General features: G+C 43.0%; 1 pseudogene; it reads left to right on the top strand.

Annotated features, from left to right (window-relative positions):
- The first annotated feature begins 7,205 nt into the window (after nt 1-7,205).
- On the top strand, nt 7,206-13,810 carry LOC131578659 (bifunctional heparan sulfate N-deacetylase/N-sulfotransferase 3-like; annotated as a pseudogene).
- The last annotated feature ends 2,327 nt before the right edge of the window (nt 13,811-16,137 follow it).

Here is a 16,137-nt window from a genome sequence, read left to right as displayed (position 1 = left end):
AATTCTAGAAAAGAATTAACTAACAATGTTCTGTAGGAGTTGAGAAGTTCTGATAGTGCCCTTCAGTGAAAAACACCAGCCTCAGAAGTGGACTGAGGGAGGAGCTCCTCGGCAGAAATCCCAGCTCCTCAGTTCTTTGCTGGCTGTGTTGCTCACTTACGGTGAACTTGGGCTTTCTCCCTAAACTCAGTGTGGCTCAGCCTTCCCAGAGCCTCCTGCATCCCCTGATCTCCTGTGTGTCCAGTGCAGTGGCCCTTGAGCCGTTTGCAGGCTCTACGGAGATAGTTACAAATCGGTGAGTTGTCAGAGCGTCACAGTCGCCGTGGTGTGCCAGAGAGATCGGCTGTGCTCCCCCTGCTGCACTGAAGGATGGCAGGAGCATCTCTTCCTGTGCACAAATCCATATCATCACAGATGCCTGTGACACTTCAGAAGCAGGTAGTGGGCAGGGAGCTGCGTCCAGATTATTTCAGGTGAATCCCCTGAGTTGTCCAGCTGCCTCTGTGCCCCGTCCTGGAGAGTTTGTGGCCCAGGAGCAGGCACGATGTGCAAGAGCTGTGGCACACCATGGGTAAATGAAATTAAGTGGTAAGGCTGACATGCCAAAGCAGCATTTTCTAGGCACAGCTCCTAGGAAACTTGACAGGGAATTGCATACAATATTTGTGGCATTATAAAGTGTTATTATTCACTGCTATTAGATGACCACCAGCTGCTAGCTTAAACCTACTACAATTTCTGCTCTGGAACAACCAAGCTGAAAGGTAGAATTCAAGTCCTTGTGATGGTAGTCCCCTTTTTCATATATTTGCACAATATCTAGTGCAGTGGGGCACTGTTAACAATAGGAAGTTTTAGCTTTTAATTTTAATCTTCAGTCTGTCTGGGTTAGCATTTGCCTTTAAGGTGACTTAACATTTTGCATGTAATTACAGTCTCTGGATCTTTGAAAAGAACTGTTTCTCTTGAGTTTTCTGAGTGGAATAAAATAGACTTATTAGCCTGTAACCTTTTTTAAATCCCTCTCCCATATGGTATTCATGGGGCATCACCTATAACAATATAGGATAATAACCTGCATAATATGGGCTATCATGAATATTGATGAACAGGGTAATTAAGATCTCTGTGCATGGTGCATGATTACATATGGGCAACCTATTGACGTAATTTCTTAAGATTAAATCAAAATAATACATGATAAACATAAGAGTTCTACCAGTTTATCTGATATTTCAATCCATTTCATGTTTGGGGAGAACTGAAATATTAATAAGCAGAAAGATCTGGTATTCAAATGAATTCTAGAAGGAAAGAAAACAATTTCCCCCTTTTTTTTCTTTACCTGTTGACTTGTGGGACAGATGACAAGCTGATATGTTTCCCTGGAGGCTAACATCTTATGTTCCAGAATACAGGCTTTCATTAAAAAATGATGACTTGTGAGGAGATGTTCATATTCATGTGAACAGAGTGCAGGTGCTCCTCTTCTCTAGTGCCCACAGACAGCCTGAAAGAACCAGTGTGACAAACAAACCACAGCTGAAACAGCCGATAGCAACTCCAGCATCAGTGATGAGGATTTATTCCTGTTCTTGTTGGGTTTGGTCTCCCAGCACTATAAAAACTCTGGGCTCACTGATGGATGGATGCTCTGAATCCTCCATCAAGGCCGGGCCAGCACCGTGATGAGCAATGTGTGATGGTCACTCAAGCTCCATCTCCAGGTTAACCACACTTTTTGCCCTCACTGCTCACAGAATGCGTCTGCTTTGCTCTGGTGATTTAAGGGCTTCTTCTAATTTCCATCCTAACTTTCTGCACCAATTTTACCCAATTGTTATTATGCCAAAAATCTCTTTTTCTTAAATAGTTGTGAGCTACCACTGCATATTAATGTCTCCCCCTCGAGTGCTGCAGCTATATCAGCTCTCAACCTTCACCTCGACTATCATGCTGTGTATTCACCTGATCATGGGGACAGCTCTTCTCTCCACCTCTTCAGCTTGGAATCGCTTTCCCCAAACTTTAACCAGCCTTCCAAGTGAGGGTGTACCTCAGCCATATGAAATAGCATCAACACTTCCATACATCCACCTCTTCTTTTCCTGTCTGAAAACTGCTTGCAGTATTTTCCAGACACATCACTTTGGCTGCTGACAGACAATCCCTAACTTTGACTGGTCCCCACGTCCTTTCTCACCTCAGTGATTGCCAGATGATGAGCTCTCAGTTTGGAGCAGACAGTGCTGCCATTGATCCTGCAGATGAAAGATGAAACTATGCTGATTTTTCCAGCTGACTGTGAATGACATTCTGCTTTGGGAAGTGTTTGTATTACTGCTCAACTGAAGTGCTGGATATAGCAGTTTGAATGTTTTCCCTCTTTGCAATGTACAAGACTATTTTAGAACTTCTCTTTTGTTATTGGTGTGGAAAACAAATGGATTTTAGGGTAATAACACAGATTCTTAACTCTATTTTATTACATATTCTATAATCAATTTTTAACAGAAGTTTTAATTACACATTACTTTCTTTCAAAGGGCAGAGATGCTCCAGATTGTTGATTGTGCTTGCAGAGACTTGGTTTCTTTTTAATTTTCTTCCATCCCCATTATCCCTTTCCTGTAACCAATTTCAATATTGCTAAGGAGCTTTCACTCAAATTGACATACATTTGAAAAAACTCACTAAAATTAATACATTCTGAATCAATGCTACTATTATTTATTTTTTTTTGTATATTTATTATCTTGGAACCTCTGACCCTGATATAATGGGAAGGAAGAGTCTTTTCTCTCTTTTCATAAGCAAATTTCTTGGTAAATTGCAATGGAAAATGCTCAGTCCTCCTCATTAATGGATCTGTCTTACACTTCACATGGCATGACTTGAGCAGTAAAGGGTGGGTTTGCAGCTCACACACACACCTAATGAATTCCTGAGCTGCTTGAATTCCAGAGCTGCCCATTTGATCATTGTGCAAAGATGACAGTTGTCTCGATACCCTGATGAATGTGGAACAAAACATATTTATAACAATAGTTTATTCTAAGCCTGGAGATAAAACTGCCTTTCTGCTGCCAAGCAGTCAGCACCCACAGCATGCAATGAGCAACTTCCTTCCACTGGTTTGAAAGACATTACTATCATGTATGCAGATAGTGAGATTTTTTAGGCTAAGTTATTGAAAATTAAATAGAAAGTTCTGAAAAGAAACAATAAATGGGTTTTCCATCTGAAAGCCAGTGGCTTTATAGGGAAAATCCCTAAGTGTGGCTGGTTTCCTGTATTGTTTGCTACAGAATAGTCATTACACACTTCACAAGTGAAGGGTATTGTAATCACAATAATGGAAAAATGTAGCTCAATTGTAAACTTGAACAGTGTTGGGGTTTTTTCTTTTCTGAGATAGCCTCTTAGCTGATTACATTTTGGACCACAAGCATTTCTTAAATGTTAGGCCACATTTTTCTCCTCATTATATAGATGCAACTTGTAAAAAAAAACCTTTTCCAGTTTCACGAGTTTCTGATTAATCCGAAGAGCATTATAAATCTACAATAAGTTTGCCTTTTGACTAGCAGCATTTGTAATAGCTTTAAAAAAGTAATCATGAAATGACTAATAACAAGCAATTGCCTTGATGCTCCTTGTTTTCAAATACCTATCTCAATTTAATGTCTTCCTGCAAGAAATTGCCAACAAAAATAATACAAATAAAAATGAGTGTTTGGTTAAAAGATGTCTCTAAACTTTGAAGTGGCAGGACTGGAAAAAGTATTTCTTTATAAATGGAAAAGTGTTGCTATTACAAGTAACGCTCCAAACGGTGACGACCCTTCTGACGTGCAGTGTAATCAGTCTGTACATGGTATGAGCAATCTGTGCTGGGAGTTGGAGTAATGATCACCACACCAAAAATAACCAAAATTTTGCACAGGTTTCAGCAGGACCAGGAGTTCATTTGCAGATGTAGAGCCATGCAGTGGTTAGAAGCGTTTCTTGCAGCAATTGCCTGAAAGTGCTGAGACCCTGAGACAGGGTGGGATTCAGTTCATTTGAGGAAGAGAGATTGCTGACGGTGCAGAAGGACGTGGAACAGGTGAAGACTTGAGCTGGAAGCAAAACATGAATGGGAAAGGGAGCATTTGTGTGTAGAGGCCAGCGGTGAGAAAGGCAGAAAGCTGAGTCCTTAGTTCACAGTGGAGTCTAGCAGTTGTCTAGATGTGTCTCTGTTTTGCCTGCAGTTCAGTAGGTTTTCCTCCTCCCTGATTTCTTGTCTGGATTTACTACTCATTTTCCTATTTTTTTGTCAAGTACTGTGTGCCAGGCAGAAATCCTGGCCAGAAGCGCAGTCAGCGGTGTCCTAAGATGTATTGCTCAAAGAACAGCTAAGACATCACTCCCAGTTCACGCTGCATTGACAGCTCAAGAGCAAAAAACCTGAAAAGTAGCACCAAGGATGATGAAAGCTGTTAATATTCCTGCCAGAAGCGCACGGCGCTGCAGCTGGTGACGCTGAGCACCGCAGCCCTCAGCTGTGAGGTGTCTGGCACATCTCGGTGAGCAACCAAGTGCTTCCGAGGACAAGCGCTCTCCGACACGTTTCTGTCCAGGCTGGCCAGCGAGAACCTAAAAACAGCTGCTCAGAGAGAAGGGTAGGAGAGAAACCGTGAGTTGGAGCTCACAGCTGAGAATTTTAGTCACTTGACTTCCACCCCATGCTTCCTAGCCTGTTCTAAGAAAAGTAGAGTCCCCAAAACAAGGCTCTGTCAGGATATTGTCCCGGTCGAGAAGCTTAATCTGGGAGAAAATCCCTTTCTGTAGAATACTGAGAGGGCAACAGGATTTCAGCTGGAGTCTCTATTCCAAGGATTAATAACCTTATAATTGTAAACCCTTTTGACAAGTTCTCTTTTCTGCTCTAAGTCTAGCTGATGGACCTTGCGCTGTTTTTTAGCTTAGAAGACAGTAAAATTTGGGGTATTCAGTGTGTCATGAGAATTAAAGGGAGAAAAAGAGGAGAAAGTAAATGACAGTATTCTTGAATTACGAGCTGTCAATTCTCCTGATGTTTGGAAAGGCAACGTTCGGGTGACTTTTCTCCTTGAAGTTTTTGCCTTGCATCAGTCACAGAAAGGAAGGTTTGGACAGACAAGCAGCAGTGATGGAGTTAATCCGATGTATTGAACTGTCAGCCATTAGGTGAGCTACCAATCACTGGGCAATTGTAGGTAAATTAGCTCGATCAAGAGGGCACTTGTAAAATTTATGAATTTTATTTCCCATTTGTGGAAGCTACTGCAGTTCAGACGGGGAACCGTAACTCCCTCACCTGCAGTAATGGAGCAGCTCCATCTCCAGAGCGAGGGATGCAGGGTATCAGTGAAAAATGCAGTGGGACTAACTGTGTTTAACATAGGGTTAGGAAATTCAATCAAGAAAAGCAGCGAGGCTGCAAACACATTAACTGGCATTCTCTCAAGATTTTAACCCTACATTGTCTTGACAAAATGGAATTGACCTCACGGAATTTCCACCCTTGCCTTTAGACCGGCTCAGAAATCGGCCTAAAGGTGCTCCGAGAGCGGGGGATTGGGCGGGAGGGTGCGACTTCAACTTCCCCTCAGCGCGCCTGCAGCACGGGCTTCCTAAATTGGTTTCGGAGGAGCGGGGAAGAAAAATACTAAATCCTACTTTATTTAAGACAGGGATTAAGAATCGCACAAGGGAGGGCGCGGCGGCCCTCGTGTGGGAGGGGGGCGCGGCAGGTGCCGTGAGGGGCGGGCCCGCGGCTCGCTGAGGGCGGGAGCAGCCTGAGGGCGGCAGCAGGCTGAGGGCCCGGGCCCGGGGCCGCCCCCGGCCCGGCCGAGCCTCGGAGGAGGGCGGGCGATGCGGGAGGAGGCGCGGCGGAGCCCCCGCCCGCCCCTGGCCGGCGAGCGCGGCTCCTCCTCCGGGAGGGCGCGGCGAGGCTGGCGGGCGGTGCTGCAGCCCCGGCGGCAGCCCCGCCGCACCTCCGCGCCCGGGGCGACTCCGCGCCCGCCGGGTGCCGGCGCCTGTCCCGGAGGAGCCTGTGCTGAGGGCACGGCCGGCAGCGGGCTCTGAGGCAGCGCGGGGGGACATGTCGGCGGAGCGCGGCTGGAGGTGAGCAGCGGGGCGGGCGGTGCCCGCGGGCCCGGCGCGGCCGAGCCGCACAAGTCGGCGCTCGCCGGCCCCCTGATCCCGGCAAAGTTGTGCCCGAGGCGGCCGCAGGCTCCCGCTCCGCTGCGGGCACCGCCCGGGCCGGGAGCGCGGCGGGACGGGGCGGCTGCCCGGCGCTGAGGCTCCCGCTGCGGAGGCAGCGTTTGCGGGGCTGTTCGCTGGTGTTTCTTGGGCTTTGGGTTGGTTTTTCTTGTTTCCCGGCGCACTCGGCATCTGCCCGGCGCGGTCCCCGCAGCAGCCCTTCAGTGGCCGGGCTTTTCCCTTTCGCTCTCCTCGCGGCGTTCTGCGCGACGCTGTTGCCCTCTGGTGTTTGTGAGAATTGGTTATGGCTCTGTTGGGGAGCAAAATTTGTCAGCCTAGTGCGGTAATTCTTCATAACTTCAGGTGGTTATAGCTGCTTGGATTCCCCAGATGCCATCAGAAATGGATGTGTGTTGCTGCTCGTTTCAGCTGTCATGTGCAACCCTCGGGAAATGGCAGAAAACTTTTCTATTATTCAATTCACTCCCTGGTGTGCTGTGCTGGATAATTGCTTCAGGGTTTGTTGTGGTGGCGTTTTCTCTTCCTAAGAAAATGGTAAGTGAAAGAAACGGGGTTTCTCTCGCTCTCAGCATCCCAGGCAGTTCTCTCTGAAGGAATGGTGCTGAACTCTGCCTTATTAACTCTTTATTCTTGGCAGCTGTAGGAGAAAAGGGAAGTAATGGTATGGGCATGGACCAGACAGTGTGCTGGACATTTATCTCAGAGACCTTGAGCAAATCATTTACTGTTTAGATAGTGAAGTTTCTGCAATTGCTGAAGAATTACAGGGTTTATCTCAGAAAAATTGTGTGATGTCAGGAGCTTAAAGCTCTTCCTGTAGAAAGTTTTGTGTGAAGGTGAAGAGTGATGTGAAGTCTAAACCAAACTTCTGTGTTCTGTTGAAGTCTTCAGAGCCTTCTTTTAAACTATTTTTAAACATTGTACGTTTAATGGTTATAAATATTTTTTCTTGACAAACTGTCATGTATGGATCTCTATCCTGGATCTCTATCACTAGAGACTTTTCAAAGGTGTCTCTAGTGCTGCATTAGGCAATGCAGCATGGAGCTAAGGATGTCACAGGTACAGTAGAAACTGAGAACTGCTTACCTCAAGGACTTGAAAAAGAATGAAAAGAATTTCTATCCACCAGAATTGCTGTGCTGCCTAAACCATTGCCTTTTTTTTTTTTTTTTAATTTCCTTCACAGCTATGAGAGAATATAAGCCCTTCAATATTCACACATTGCAGAGTTTGTTATGTGATATTAAAGGGCCTCAAAGACTTCCCTTGTCATGTCTCATATCACCATTTTTACAAGCTGAAAATATCTTTTTAATATGCAGTTGTAAGGTCTCATTCTCAGCCTGGATTTACTCCTTTGAGCTGTTGAATACTTCAGTCAGTAAAATAATGCTGTAAGTAGGCATGCTCAGGGTTTGGACGCTTGTTTGGTGTTTTTGTAACTGATTTAACAATCTGAGCCCTGCTGTTCACCCCAGGTTTGGTTGTGTTCAGTTGCACTTTGCTGCTTCCTACCATATCATCTGTATATCCAAAGATTTCCATTCTAGTAACGCTAAAATGACTTCAGAATGCTTCCTTTGAGGAACTTGTATTTCTTAGTGACTGGCCAGAGCAGACCTTTATGTTCAAAGCAGTTAAGCAGCATTCTAATCATGTGAGATTTAAATGTCTGTAGTAATACACTAAACAATATGCCTCCTTTTTTTCTGCTCTTCATTTAAAACTCATCCTTTGTGTAATAAATCACCAGCATGTCACCAGCACTGTGGCACTGTCCAGGCAGGTAAAGAACAGGATGGGAATGATGGGGATTATTAGAAGAGAATTATTTAAAATATGTCCCCAGAAAATGTGATCTACCTGAATAATACTGATGGATACTCAACCCAGAACTAGCTCTCTTTTAGTAGTTCTTGATGAAAAGGGTTTTTGTTACCCTTTAACAGGATGTTTTTACTTATAAATTTGACCCAGCTGTATTGTTTCTACTCAAGGGTCACAGTAAGCAGTTGCCCTTGCATGGGCCTGAGATAAGACTAAACCAGAGTTTTCCTACTGGGCTTTGACAAATTTGATTTGAGAATAATTCCTCACTTATTTATGGATATTTCAGTTGAGCCCATTGCTTTGGTCTTGGTATTACCACAGTGCAGAAAAGTTTCTTGTCATTTTAAAAATTGTGTTGATACTCATGACTCAACTTTAATAGATTTTTTTTAAAATTCTCTGCAGTTTTATGTGCCTGTGCAGGTACCTAGTTTCTTACTTGAGCGTCTTTTTTTACTGGATTGAGAACTCCTGTGAAGAATTTAGTAGGCTGCATTCTCTGGAAGAGTTTCCATTAAATTATCAGGGTGACGTGATTTACAGAAGTCAAGAATTTGGTCATTTATTCTTACCAATGAAACAACAAACGAAAGAAAGCTGCAAGTGGTAGGAACTCGAGGTGTGCTTCATGTCTTTGGGGTTCCTCACAGTATTTGTTCTGTCATCGGTGGCACTTTGTTAGTGAATTTAAAAACCTGAAACAGAACAAGCAGAGCCATGATAAACCCCCCAGGCCAATCCAAACTGAAGATCTCTATTCAGATGCAGCTATTTTGTGCTGGTTGCCTGCAGATGCCTGTAATTGTGACTGCCCAGCAGTGCTGTTCAGAGTGCTAAATCTTCTGCTTAAGAAGGTGATATTTCTTTATCCTGCCAGCAAGATTTTCATGTGAACTAGTTCTGGGCTTCTGCAGTGGATGACAGGAGCACTGAGCCTTGCTGTCTGTGTTCATAACAAAATGCAACACTTGCTTCTGTGACTCAGCTTTCTCTTAGCAAGATCTTCTCCATAGTGAGACTGTAAGTGAAAAACCAAATTCTGAATATTCAAAGATGCTAATTTTCACCTTGAAATGAGCATTTTGGCACCTGCTACTTTGAGCAGCAGAGGTCATGGGTTCTGGTCTGAATTTTAACATGGTGGCATGAAAATGCAGAATAGGACATCAAATGCAGGTTGTAGGAGAACAAATGCAGGTTCTTTTAAAGCAATGAAGTTCTAGATAAAAAAAAAACATGCAAATTTTATTGCTTCAAACCATGGAAAAATACCATACGGATTATTCTATAGGTAAAATTTATTGTGGCATCAGCTTTGTGGAACTTTGGATTCATATAATATCTGACACCTGTTCTCAAGTGCTTTGAGGTACAGGTGGGACCACATTCCTCTGTCACTGAATTCCATGACTGTAGAAATCAAAAAGAGCTGAGACTGCTTATGCTATCTATGGGGGTTTTTTCATGTTTTTTTTCACTAGAACAATACTAACAAGCTTGAACTCTTGTGAAGACTTTCTAGACTCTTTCTGTTTTTTTCCTTTAAGCCTTTTTCTTATTCTTGGATATTTTTTATTGATGTCAAAGCTATCATGACTTCTCCTTCCTTTAATAAAGTATTGTGTTCTTTTGTAATGAAAGTGAGACTCTTCAGGTACTGTCCTCTTCTGAAATGCTGCTTCTCACACACTCACTGTAGGTACATTGAGAATTAGACCTTTTGTCTGGTTTTACTGTAGGAAATGATAGTGAGCAAGGACCATCTTCCCTGAAGCCACGTCTAGAGATGTGATAAAGGTCGCTGTCCCAATCTCCATAGGTCCCACAGTGTGTCATGTGAGGAGCATCCCAAGGATGGCGCTGTCAGGGGTGCACTGTGAGTTATTTTAGCTGTAATACAGCACTAGAGTATCCAGCAAGATCTGTTGCTCAGGGGAAAATGCTGCTGTCCCTAAAGGAAAGCAACTATATCTTGTCAAGGCCTTGAGACTGTTGATACTGTAAAATGCATGTTCTCTTTGAATTGTTTGTTTTCTTCTTCCTGCGTTCTTTTGAACTCCTGCCATACAAACCAGCAAGTGAAAATTACGTGAGCCTCAAGCTGATACAAGAGAGCGTGCATTTAAAACTTGTGCCTTGCTCTGTTCCGTCCTGCTTCCTGACTGTCTTCAGCAGGGACTGTGCCAAGTCTGGCTGTGTCCTGCTGCCTCAGAGAGTTCCTCATTCCTCACAGAGGAACCTCACATCTGTCTTGGCAGTTCCAGCCACTCCTCCTTGCAGCTGCCCGCTGTAGCCCCACGGGGGTGCCTGCAATTAGGAGCTGAGGATACAATGACTGGGCTTTTCTTGAAGCAGACACGGGTTTCTGGGCTGGCTCCAGATTTTCCTCGCTATGGAATGGCATTAGGAACCGTGTCCTTGCTGCAAGTGTTTCTTGGGTTGCAACCCTTGTGTAATACCCAGTTCAAGCAGCTCTGTCTCATCGGCCCTTCCTTGCTCTGAGCTTAGGTCAGTGTCAATTCTCACTTTTTCTGTATCTGGACCAGCCAGGTCTGTGGTTGTCAAAGACAAGTAGGTGTATGTAGAGCTTTCCTGCAGAATGCAGTCAGTGATAATTTTAGGCACTAAAATGATGTGTTTCTTGGCATTCAGGCAGCTGAGCTGGAAACCCAAGATGAAGAGAACCCTTGGTGTGTGTCATGAAAAATCATCTGTCTGGAAGCCTCTGTCTGGTGTTAACTCATTCAGGGTGGAACTTCTCTTTGTCACCTGACTTGTTCCCATATTAAATGTCTCTGTGATGCCATCCAGACTGAAATTCTTGAAGCTGGTGTGGCAAGGATCAGACATTTCAATGCTGAAGAATGTTAATTTCTTCTAAAGGTACTTCCATGTTGTTGTTTGGTCTTTCTGCATTCCTCAGGTTTTTTTTCAGACAGAAACCGAGAAGCTGGGGTTGTGTTATTTTAGTGAAGCACTGATTAGTGAGCGTGGGTAAAGGGCAGGTTTCCTGCCCAAAAGCTTTGAGCAGGACTTTGTGCAGCTGCAGGTCAGGTTCAAGGCTGGGTTCAAGTCTTCCCAGAAGAGAAGGGATTGATAAAGAGGTATCTGAGTAGACAGTGAGGAGAGTAAAATCTATGCAGACAGCAGGAATCTTGCTCTGACTCTTAACTATGAATGAGACGGCTCACGTACGCTCGCTCTTGATGCTGAATTTTGGGGTTTTGATGAATAGAATGCCTTGGAGTTTCTTTTCCCCTCCCTCATCTGATCTTTCTCGTTTAGTTTTACTTGATGCTCATCTTGGCACCAGGAAGATCTGTCTTCAGGGTTTAATTAAATTTGTGGACATGACATAGGTACTGTTAAGTACATCATATTTTTTAGCTTTTTTGAAAATCTGGAGCGAAAGACCAATTTGCTTACAATGTAGGAATAAAAAAAGAAACCAACCAGGACTGGAAGGATTAAGCTCTCAGTTGGGAAATGACCATGTTAATGCCACACCTTATCCTAATCCCATTTCCAAATGGGCCTGGGTGCAAACTACGCTGAAGTTAGAGTGGCCGTGTTCTAGATCTTCACACACCTAATATTTTCCAAGATCTGCTTTGAAGCTTTGTTTATGATTTATGATCATTATTTTATGCTTGTCACACCATCCAGTTGTTTTACTAGGGAGTTTTGACAGCAGTTGTACTGCTGGCTTGAAAAATTATTCTTTCCTTAAATACAAGATAAAGCATAAGTATATCCTTAGGTGATCTGCCTGTTAGGTTTAACTTTTGAGTTATGACTTTCTCTTCTCCAATTTAAGAACTTGATTATTGTATTTTGTTTTTAATGCAAAGAATTGGCAAGTGCTTCTAACAGTCTGCAAGACTCCACAGTCCAGAGAAATGCTTTGTTTTCCTCTGATGTTGCAGGAAGGAGGTTTTGCTTTGAAAACATTCCTACAGTAGATTTAATATAGAGTGCATCAGTGTATGTTTGTACAACAGTTGTGTACGTTCTTAGTTCTTGGGAAAACTAGTAAAAGATAAAATTTGTTTAATCATGTTCCCCCAGCTTTTTAGGAGTAGAAGGAAGAAGTTGATAAATTTTCTTCAGTATTTTGGTTGTTAGCAGCTGTCTACTTGGGAATTAACTTTTATCTTTAGGTGAAAATAATTTCTAAAGCACAGTAAATACTTTGCTTTTATGCCTTGCTTTTCAGTACCTCTTCCTACTTTATTTGATCCACTGAGCTGAGGAACCTGTGAGATTCAGAGACCTTCAAATGCACGTGGCAAGTAGTGGGAGCAGGGAAAAAAATACATTATTGCAAGATTTGGAGCTGTTGGTCTCCAACTCTCTGGCTGGCAGTGGTTTCTTTACTCCCCATTAGTTTAAGCAGGTGATACTTCACAAGGTGCTGCCTCAATTAAATCTCTGATTTTCTTTTCTTCTAGACCATACCTTGGGTAAAGCTCTGTGGAAGACAGATGTGTGTGCTGCAATGGTGACAGAAATATTTCAGAGGACTGGAACAAGTTGTTGAGAATCTGTGTTTGTTTTTCATGCTGCTGTTGAGAGCTATCTAAGGCAAGTAAACACCATGAGTTTTATCCTGAAACTTCACAGACATTTCCAAAGAAGAGTAATTTTGCTGGCCACTTTTTGTATGGTGAGCATAGTTATTTCTGCCTACTACTTGTATAATGGCTACAAAGAGGAGAATGAGCTTCCTGAAACCTCTTCAGAAGTGGAATGTGGTGATCCTCAACCGTTGCCATACAAGCTGATGGAGATGAAGAGCACGAAGCCCATCGATCCCCTGAGGACAGACCTGGTAGTGCTGGTGTTTGTGGAAAGCCAGCACTCAAGCTTAGGGCAAGATATAAGAACCATTCTGGAATCCAGCAGGTTTCAGTTTCACCTTGAGATTGCATCTGGGAAAGGTGACCTCCCAGTGCTTCTAGACAAAAGCAGAGGCATATACGCTCTCATAGTGTATGAAAATATTCTGAAGTAGGTGAATATGGACTCTTGGAACAGAGGCCTTCTAGATAAGTACTGCCTGGAGTACGGTGTAGGTGTGATTGGATTTCACAAAGGCACTGAGAACAGCTTGCAGAGCTTTGAGTTGAAGGGTTTTCCTTTCCATGTCCACAGCAATCTGGGTGTTCAGGACTGTTGCATTAACCCTCATTCCCCACTGCTCCATGTGACTAAACCTTCTAAGCTTGAGAAAGGGCCCTTGCTTGGAAATGCCTGGGCCGTTTTCCAGGTTAATCACACAACTTATCAACCAGTGATATTTGCAAAAGTAAAGACACCAGAAAACCTTTCTCCACCTGCTGCTCTAGGTGCTCTCTATGCCACAGTAATACATGACTTGGGGCTCCACGATGGGATTCAACGAGTCCTTTTCGGCAATAACTTGAATTTTTGGCTGCACAAGCTGATTTTCATAGATGCCATCTCTTTCCTGTCTGGAAAGAAACTCACCCTATCCTTGGATAGGTACATTCTGGTTGACATAGATGATATCTTCATTGGCAAGGATGGAACAAGGATGAACACCAACGATGTAGAGGTAAAGTATGTGCACAAACTGATGGTCAATGCAGCAAAGCGGTATTTTCATCTGAAAGTGAATAGTTGTTCATGGTTGGAAGTGGAGGGCTCCACTCAGGAGCTGTTCATATTGAATGCACTTGTTGTGAGTCTTACAAGCAGGAGGTGAATGTGGTGAGCAGCAGTAAATGGCAGCATCAAATGTGAAGAGTGGACTGGGTTATTGGCTGTTTGAGATAGGTTTGGATGTCAGGAGTTGTTTGCAGCATTTCACCTCTCTCATCTCTGTTATATGGCACTTGCTTGCAGGGAGGGTTTGTGCTAATATTGCTCTTAAAAGCTGTCAGTAAATGACTGGACAATTTCCATTTTAATGTTTAGAGCTGTACATTCCTGAAGGTCCTTTTCCACTCTGTTGTGCTGTTCAAGTGAGGTGACAGTGGTTGGTCAGTAGCACTAACATCTTCACATTATTTCTTCCTGTGTTTCTTGTGTGCTTTTTGTGAGGAGTGTTGTCCCAAAGCAGGAAATAGGAGATCACCTTTCTCAACTTGGTCTAGAAGCTGCAAATCTCTAACATCCTGATTGTTGCCCTGTTTGCACTAAAGAAAAGGGAGAATGTTTTCTTAGAAGTTTGTTAATGGGATGAGGAAGTGCAAGAAGGAAAGACAAGGACAGCACTGCATGCAGTGGGTCATTTTTGTTTCATTTTTAACCAAGTTTTTGGGTTTCTTCAGTGTTAATACACTTGTCAAGCCACAGCAGCTCTGCATTCTTTGCTCTCTTAAATGAAAGGTTTGACCCTGCGGTTAAACTTTTAATTTGCTTTAAAATTGCATTTGCTCTTTTCCAAAACATTCTCTGTCCATGCACTTCAAAATGAGATTTACCTCCTTGTTAAGTAGGTGTTTTCCTTAGGCAAACAAATCCCATGGGAGACAGCAGAAATAAAGGTGAAGCTTCCTAAATGGTTTTGCCATGGAGAAGAGGATGGCAGTGTTTGAGTTAGGTGAGTGAGCATCCTTGGAGAGTCTCCTGAATGCAAACTCAGATTGCAGGAAAAAAGTCAAGTCTGGCCAGCATCACTGGCAGAACTTGTGTTGTTCTGCAGGAGCAGAACTTTCTGGTAACAAAGTGGCTGAAATAAAGCCTGAATAAATCCATCACTGAGTTGTGCAGTAGCAGTCGGAGACAGCACGTTTTGTATTGTTTGTCTTTGCAAGTGACACCTTAGGATTGTCATTTGAAAAGAAGTTGGGATGTTGAATTGCCAGAGTTATATACCAGAAGCAGGAGACTATTGAGACAAATTTGGTTACAGCAGATAGAGAAGGATAAACCATATTGTTTGGGGAAAATAATTTGCAGTATGTCAGAAAGTAATCTTCCCAAAATAAAACTGTCCCATTAAATAGAAGTAATATCAAAGTGGAAATAACTTTTAAGTAGGATAATTTCATTTATACAGAACTGTGTTCTGAAACAATGGAATCTGAAAAAAGTGTTCCCTTCTGATTCTTCATCTACTTAGAGTTAAAATGTTGTATTAAACATGTTGTTAGGGCTGTCAGATGCAATGCATCTTCATTACTATTAATATCAAAGGAGTTCTCCTCGGTGGCACAATGACATGTGGAAGGAATGAAACAAAATCAGTTTGCAGTAGTTGGAAACACGTTATTGTAAAGTGTATTTGCAGATAAATGACATCTCATTAAACAAGAGTTTTAGTGAGTTCTGCTGCAGTGACTGTGACAGAGAATTGGGCGCTGCAAGTGTGAGAAGAGGTTCTAAATGTAAACTTTGTATCATTGCAGTACTCAAGATTAGCTCATTTCCACTAGGCACACATTTCTAATAAAAACATGTATGTTTTTCTGGCTCTTAACCTGCGGCACAGATTTTGCATTAGGTGGTGTACATTATTCTGTACCTGTTAATCCTCATGTGGTCCATTTCCTCCCTGTATAGGCAGGCAATCACAACAGTTTATTCTACTGATTTTGGTAGTGCAAAGCTTGTAGATAAAACATAGCATTACTTAGAACAAAACTTTCTGAAAAACATCTGTTTCTGGATTTGGAACTGTGGCTTTGATGGTGGATGGGTTTTTTGGGTTTTGGAGGGGGTTTTTTAGGTGGTTGTTTGTTGTTGTGCTTTGTTGGTTTGGTGTAAGGAAGTGTTGCTGTGCTCTGTCCAAATCTTGCAGCTTACACACCAATCGCTACAATGTCTGTGAACATTTTTAAAGTTTTCATCTTTGCATCCCCAAATGTGGAAAACACAATTCCTGCAGTTCTGTGGTTAGAAACATAGAATGCTATAACCATGTAGTTTGGAATAGACCTTTGAGATGATGGGGTCCAACTATTAATCCAGCACTGCCAAGCCTACCAGCAAATCATGTTCCTAAATATGAGGCAGAGCAAGTAAATCCTCTCAGAAGTTTGTGTGTAAACACACAGTATCCCCCTGGTTTGCTCTTCCAGACTATCT

The sequence above is a fragment of the Poecile atricapillus genome, chromosome 4 (genome assembly GCF_030490865.1).
Source record: "Poecile atricapillus isolate bPoeAtr1 chromosome 4, bPoeAtr1.hap1, whole genome shotgun sequence".
Taxonomy (NCBI): domain Eukaryota; kingdom Metazoa; phylum Chordata; class Aves; order Passeriformes; family Paridae; genus Poecile; species Poecile atricapillus.
The sequence above is the reverse complement of the archived record's forward strand: the minus strand, read 5'-3'. Positions and strand labels throughout refer to the sequence as shown.